Below are 7,585 nucleotides of genomic sequence, written 5' to 3' on the forward strand. Positions count from 1 at the left end.
CACACACACATTCACACACAGAGACATATTCACACACACATTCACACACAGAGACACACAGACACTCATACTCAGACACACACACAGACACACACATTCACACACAGAGACACACACAGAGACATACACACTCATACACATAGACACACACACAAGAGACACACATTCACACACAGAGACACACACACAGACACTCAAACACACACAAAGACACACACATTCACACACATTCACACACAGAGACACACACACATACACTCTTACATACAGACACACAAACAGACACACAAACACAGATACATAGACACAGACACAGACACACACACACAGACACTTGCACATACACAGACACAAGACACACACACACACACACACACACACACACACTCCACACTTAGGACACCTAGTCAGAGTCCCACGTTAGCAAGAGTAGTAGTGATCTCAAAGTTGGCTGGTCCCCAGCTGGGATCCCAGGAGGATTTTCTATCCGCAGTTCACATCCTGTCCACTAGGTGGTAGCAGAGTGTCCCGTGGCTTCATAGAGCTCCGGCCTTGCCAGCAACCTTGCATACAGAAATCACCAAGGTGAAGGTGAAGCTGGCCACTCCCACCCGAGACCACCCATGAAAAGGACATTCCCCATCTCTCCTGTCTCCTGAGGAAGGGATCTGGATGAGGGAAACTGAAAACTGCTCGGTCACACTCCTCAGAGAGAAGAATAGCTGGCTTTGGGAGCCTGCCATATTTTCTGGAAGCGTTGGGTGGGTACAGCCATGGCCTTGGCATCGTAAATCGCAATCAAGAAAAGACATCTAAGGAGGAAATACTACCCGATCCGCTGCACAGCCTTGGCCAGGGTCCTGAAATCTTAATGGAATTGAGCAATTTTTTTTTTTTTTTTTTTTTTTTTTTTGCATAGCACCGTAAATTCCTGGTGTCTACCTAATCTCCTGATCACGTTATTCAAGGGACATTAAATGGAGAAAGGGAAAAGCTGCTCGTTAGAATAGAGCCAGGATAAGAAGACATCTCGGGAATGGTCTCTGCCAGCGCCCTTGTTCCTGCCCCTTTCCCTCTGATGTGTACAACCCGTTTAGTCTGGTTTCCCAGGCGAGAGCCACCTAGACGGTTTCTCCACTTGACTTCGGTTTGAGTCAGTTACTCCTGGACTGGAATCTTCTAGACTGAATGGGACCTAGCTCCCTTTGGCAACAGTCTCTCCTGCTGCTGCTTCTTCCTGGAGTTCATGGTCCTCACTCCCTCCCCCCTCCCCCACCCACTGTGACATCAGTGCCAGCCTTCTGCAGTGCACCCGCTGAACCACGGACTCTTGTCCTTCCTGCGGTCTTCCTCCCTAGGCAGGGATATCTTATCTGGAGGCGCCTTGGAGCGAGTTGACGTCTGGTTTGGGATTAGAACGCCTCCAGGCCACCAAGTGGAGACCAGCTGATGGCTGGCCTAAGCATGTGCTGGAATCAATCCCAAACTCCTTTCTACACAGTGGTCATAGCGATGTAGCAGCTTCATGAGGACCACAAAGTGTTCAGAAGCACAAAGGCTGAGGCGAATGAAGTTATTAGCACAGATGATGATGGTGATGGTGATGGTGATGGTGATGGTGATGGTGATGGTGATGGTGATGGTGATGATGGTGGTGATGGTGATGGTGATGATGGTGGTGGCTACTGCTAACATGGGAGAAACCTTCACGAAGTATCACTGTTTCTGTTTGTGGAGATGGGATATAGCTGCTGCCCAGGCTAGCCTCAAACACTTCCTGCTCCTCATCACCCAATCTCTATCGGCCTCCAGACTGCTGGGACTATAGGCCCCAGTGCCTCACAGTGCTTTGCTCTGACACCCTGCCCAGGCCCCTTCCCCGCTGTGCTGTGAAGCAGAGATAGTGAATCCCAGACCTCTCCCCTCTCTTCCCTCTCAGATCTCCTGGCTTGAGCTGGCATACCAAGCTGGTCCTTCTTTAGGCCTCTTCCCAGATGGGCCCTGGGCCAGGTGGTGTGGAACTTTCAGCAGCCATGGTACCCCCTGCTTGACTCCTACAGAAAACATTCATTAACCCCACTGGGCACATGCCCTCACCTGCCTCACATCAAAAGGGCATTGAGGCCATTCTTCCCACCTTACTTCCTCCATCTTTTAACTCTGGACTCACATCCTCTTCCAGGAAACCTCAGATCACCTGGTCCATTGCTATGGTAGCCCAGAATGCACTGCATGGACCAGCCCCCATGACCAGAATCTGCAATGCCCCCAGAGGCCACATCCTAAAGTTATGGTCCCCAATCTGTGGCACTATGATAAGGTGGCAGAAACTTATGGCAAAGAAACCCATGGAGGTCACTGAAGCACACACACACACACACACACACACACACACACATACATACATATGGTATATGTATATGTATATGTATATATATATAGTACATTTGTAGTATATGTATGGTATATAGTATATATGGTATATATACTATATAGAGAGTATATATAGTATATGTGGTATATATATGGTATATATGGTGTACATATATGGTATATATAGTAAATATGGTGTATATATGTATGGCATATATAGTATACATGTATGGTATATATAGTATATGGTATATGTTTGTTTATGTGTGCATTTATATAGTATATATAGTATGTATATGTATGTGTGTATATACACATATACTATATATATGTATATACCATATATATACACATATACCACATATACTCTATATACCATGATGTCATGTGCACACTTGACACACTCAAAGGAAAAGGATCTAGAGACTAGGGACAGGAAACCTCTGAAACCATGAGCTGAAGTAAACATATCTTCCTTACAAGTCGGTTACCCTGGACATTTTGTCAGAGTAATACCCCATCACGCCTCGGAACTCACCATTTCTAGGGTTAGCAGAGCCTAGTGGGTGGGAAGGAAGGTAGAGAGGCTGACCCTAGGAGACCTTGACATCTTGCTTCATTCTGCCCCCTGGTGGCTGAGTGATTGAATCTCCAATCCCTAGTGACAAGGAGCACTTAATGAAGGTTGGCTGCCTGGCCAGGAAGCCATGGCCTCCTTAGGGTAGACCATGTAGTCCTGGAATCCAGCTCTGTGGACTCAGGATACAGTGCTCTTCCCAAGTTTGGGTCCTAGACCTTGGATTTGAAATGCCAGGTCTTCTTTAGTGAACTGGGAGCCCCACATCCTGTGCCATGTTCTTCCCGGGTCCCCAACGTCTATCTTCCCACACAGGTCTTTGTGTATTGCAGGGCTGTGCTGAGCCAGGAAGGATTCCCACGGCCTCTGCCCCACGGCTGGAATGAGCAGTCAAGCTGCCATGTGGAGGCACACCCCCTGCCTTGTGTGCAGAAAACATTCATTAAGCATTTTAGAGAACAATGGTAAAGAGAAAAACACTCATTAGAAGCAGAAACGGTTTGCAAAGAAGCCAGCAGTCTGCTGGGAGTCACGGCCAGAGATGGAGCTCATTCTCGGAGAGAGCTGCACTTGGAGGGATGCATCATGGGGGCCTGAGGACTGGGGGCCCTGAACGGGGAGACACTTTCTGTTTGACTCTGCTTCATCCCTTGGCACTGTCATGGGTCCTAGCAAGCTCAGTCCTAGCAGCTACAGCCAAGCTATGTCAGGTGATGAAGCAAGGGCTGGAAGATCACTGCTGTGCCCCACTCCTGGCTCATGTGTGACTCTAGACCTGTCCCTGTTCTCTGTGGACCTCACTGGTCACTGAAGTCGAGGGCCCTGATAGCTGTAACACAGAGGATGATGGTGTGAGCAAAGGCAGAGTGCGTGGGACCTGCAGAGGTGGCCTTCTCCACAGGGTCTGGACAGCTGGAGAAGGAGATGGAGAAATACAGTCCGTTCTGGATCCATAGGGGCTTGCAGCTTAGGGTACTGTCTTAGGCACAAGTGGCCCCACCCTGATGCATCTCTGAGATGCCCAGAGTCTTGAGCAGCACAGCACCCTTCGGTCATGGTAACAACCTTGTGAGCCTGTGCACTAGCTAGGCTTCAGTGCCCTACATTGTAGGCTTGCTCACGTGTGTCCTGGATTCGACTATAGTAGAAACTTCACTGGCAGTGACTGGGGGGAGGGGTTATGACACACACACAAACAGACAGAAAGAAACAGCTCCCACCTGTCTCCCTCAGTGCCAAGCACAAAGCCTTGGCCACAGCAGGACCCCCTCCCCAAAGAAAGCCAGGTGGCTCAAAAACTTCTAACTCTGTGTGACTCAGTTTTACCTTCTGGGTCTTGGTGCTAACCCATGCATCTAGCCACTGGTCTTTGGGTTTGCTCTGCCTGCCCTTTGAGGACATTTTTTTTTTGTTAAACTGTGACCTTCAGGACATGTTGGTTCTTGCCCTGCCTTGGTCAAGGCTCTGTGCTTGGCACTGAGGGAGACAGGGGCAGCAGGTTCCCTCTGTTGGGGGGATCTACCACTGTGGGTAATAAGACCTCAGTAGATTTCTTTGTGGGCAGAGCAGAGGTCCCTGCTGTGCTAAGTGGCTCTGAAGTGGCCCCCACTGGAAGATGCCAGAGGATGGAATTGAGCCACAGCCCATGGGCAAGAGCTGGCTACTGAGCTGAGACAGCAGCATCCAAAGGTGGGGGTATCCCTTGAGGAAGTTCCTTTATCCAGCTGTACCCTCCCCTGACTGCACCCATCTTGCAAGTCCCACCCTCTCTAGAAGGCTGTCTTGTTCCAGCTACTTTGCTCAGCAGATGGTGGTGGTGGGGGGCATGAGACGGCAAATGAAGATGCACCAGAGCAGCCAAGTTAGTTCTGCCACACCGGCCTTTGGTGGGAGGAGGGGAATCCAGCTTCCTGTCAGCTGGATTGTGACAAGCGAGACTCAAGCACGGGAATCACCCCAGGCATGTCTTCACCAGCCAGAGGCCAGGACACAGAGGCAGGGAGGGAGAGTGCACGGAGGAGAGGGCTTTCCCTCTTGCTTTAGGTGTATCTGGAAGGCACCGGAATGCAGCTGTGGAGAAGAGAGCTCAGCCCTCATGCTGCCCAAAGCTGGCTGCTTCCAGCAGAGGAAGTTTAATGGAGTTAAAAAGCTACAAGAGCATGATGGGCTGAGGGGAGGCAGTGGAGGCAGGCGTAGGGCAGGCGTGGAGGAGGAGGCCATCCATGAGGAGAGGTGTTTGCACTCCCAGCAGGTAGCTAGCAAGTGGGGAGCTGATCTGTTAGGAATCCCAGCCTGGTGTGGCACAGAGGGCATGGCAGAGATGCATTCTAACAAGGGACATAGACACCAAAAGGAAAAGAACCACAGCCAGGGACAGGAAGCTGGAATAAATCAAGTCCCTGTAACCTAGCACCCAGGCCGGGGAACCAGGATCACATTGTAGCCAGCCCAGAGCACTGTCCTCCAAGCCGAGACCTCACTGAGCTGCTGCCTAGTGTCTTCAGGACAATGCCTATGAACAAAAGTAGCACTCCACCACCATGTAGAACACCCCTGGATGCAGGAAAACAGACACTCCTGCATCTCCCTCCCAAGGACACGGAATCGGGACAACTGGCAGTGGAGCCTGGTTCAAGGGAAGTGTCAGCTCTGCCGATGAGCAATAGTCTGATTGGTCTCTTTCTAAGGAATGTGCTGAGCCACAGACAACTATTTTTGGGAACTGAGGGAGAGCAGAAGGACTGACTGGTGGGTACAGCTGGGAGACCAGGGTTGTAGGGCCCTGGCAAGGCTGAGCTGTGGCCTCCCTACGCAGACAGCCTCAAGCCTTGTGATACTTCCCAGGCCATCTTCCCTGGAGGCAGGGGCCTCTCTGTACCTGGTGCTCTTTTCTGTTAGTTTATTCCCAACCTTGCCCCTCAGGTCCCCAAGACAACAACCCTCACCTGCTTGTCAGTTTGAACAGAATTGAGTGCACACAGTGGGGCCACAGTAACGAGGCCCTCAGGCAGCAGCAGTTCCTACTCAGAGGTAGTAGGACAAAGTTATGTGTAAGGGTAATGGGGACCCACTGGGCTGGGCCCTAGAAAGAGAATTTGTATAGCAGATAGCTTGGAAAGAGACCTAGGTCCAGCCCCATCAGATAGGTCCTCAGCCCTTCCTCCCTCGCAGCGACATCCTATCCTGAGTGGCTTCTAGATAGCCTCTGTTTAGATCCACTGGACCAGCACCTCGGACAGAGGCAATCTGAATACACCACAGATACAGCTGTTTGTCCATAACCATAGACATAGGTGTTTGTCCATAAGCACAAACAGAGGCTGCCTGGCCAGCACCACGGACAGAAGCCGCCTGACCAGAACCACAAACAGAGGCTGCCTGGCCAGCACCATGGACAGAGGCTACCTGGTTGCACCACAGGCATAGCTGTTTGCCCATAACCACCGACATAGCTGTTTTTTCAGAACCACGGACAGAGGCTGTCTTGCCAGCACCACGGATAGAGGCTGCCTGGCCAGGAGGCTGCCTTGTCACACCACAGACAAAGTTATTCATAACCACAGACAGAGGCTGCCTGACCAGCACCACGGACAGAGGCTGCCTGGCTGCACCACAACACAGCAATTTGTCCATAACCACAGATGGAGGATGCCTAGCCAGCACCATGAACACAGACCGCACTCTACAAGCATGGCAGATGCTCTCACACAACAGTCTTTAAGGCAGGCATCACATATCAATCACAGAGCTCGTTCCCAAGGAGTCAAGACCTACTCTTCTCCAGCGGGCACCCTTGTCAATCCCACGGTACTGAAAACAGTCATGGAAGCCTATTTCCCACATGTACCTTCTGACTAACCAAGACAGCAAATGAATATATGGATTGTAGTCAACAGGGATTTCATGTGAGGGACAGGACACCCAGGCTTCTTAAACCTCACCAAAAGGAAACCAGGGACCTCGGCACCTTGAAGCATCTACTCTTTATCCTCATGGATGAGCAAGGTGTACCTTGATTACCAGTTCTCACTCTCCTTCCTGGGACCTCACTCACACAACCAGACCTGTCACCAAACCAGCCTTAGCAAATACCACTGAAAAATAGGAGATCACACCAGGATTCTCAGCCCAAACTTGCTGTCACGCACAGGAGCCCCATTCCCCTCGACACCCTCCACAGACCCTTCCCAAGCATCAGAGAGCGACGCGAGAAGAATCCAATCCCAGCCACCTACCTGAAGGAGCCAGTAGCACCTCCGGTGGAAAGTAGGTATGATGGAGGAATGGACATAGCAGCCGTACAAGCACTAGGGAGAGAGAGGAAAAACGAGAGTTCAGTTGGAAAGAGGGAAGGAAGGGAGGAAGACGGTGGGTGCAACAGAAAGGAGCAAGAGGGGCCACGCCACCGCTGGCAGACCTGGGGAGACGGAGGCACAGGGTGGACTCCAGGGATAGGGTCTAAGACAGATTGTAGGGCATGCCAGTGTGTGTGTGTGTGTGTGTGTGTGTGTGTGTGTGTATGGTGGTGGTGCAGGCATCTGGCACTGTACCCTGTGGAGGACTAGAGGTACCAGAGAACTCGGAACTGCCAGGCAGCACTAAGGGACTGAGGTCACCATGCTCATCACTACAGCC

The 7,585-nt window shown here is 51.1% G+C and overlaps 1 protein-coding gene across 1 annotated transcript in view; it reads right to left on the bottom strand.

The window, feature by feature from the left end:
* The window catches only part of LOC110323791 (calmodulin-binding transcription activator 1), a 229,194-nt gene extending 221,947 nt beyond the window's left edge, over positions 1 to 7,247 (bottom strand). The window contains exon 1 of the mRNA XM_029539866.1: positions 7,186 to 7,247. The gene's annotated coding sequence lies outside the window, so the exon portion shown is untranslated. The remainder of the gene's footprint in view (positions 1 to 7,185) is intronic.
* Positions 7,248 to 7,585: the final 338 nt, after the last annotated feature.

Source organism: Mus pahari, chromosome 6 (genome assembly GCF_900095145.1).
Source record: "Mus pahari chromosome 6, PAHARI_EIJ_v1.1, whole genome shotgun sequence".
NCBI lineage: Eukaryota > Metazoa > Chordata > Mammalia > Rodentia > Muridae > Mus > Mus pahari.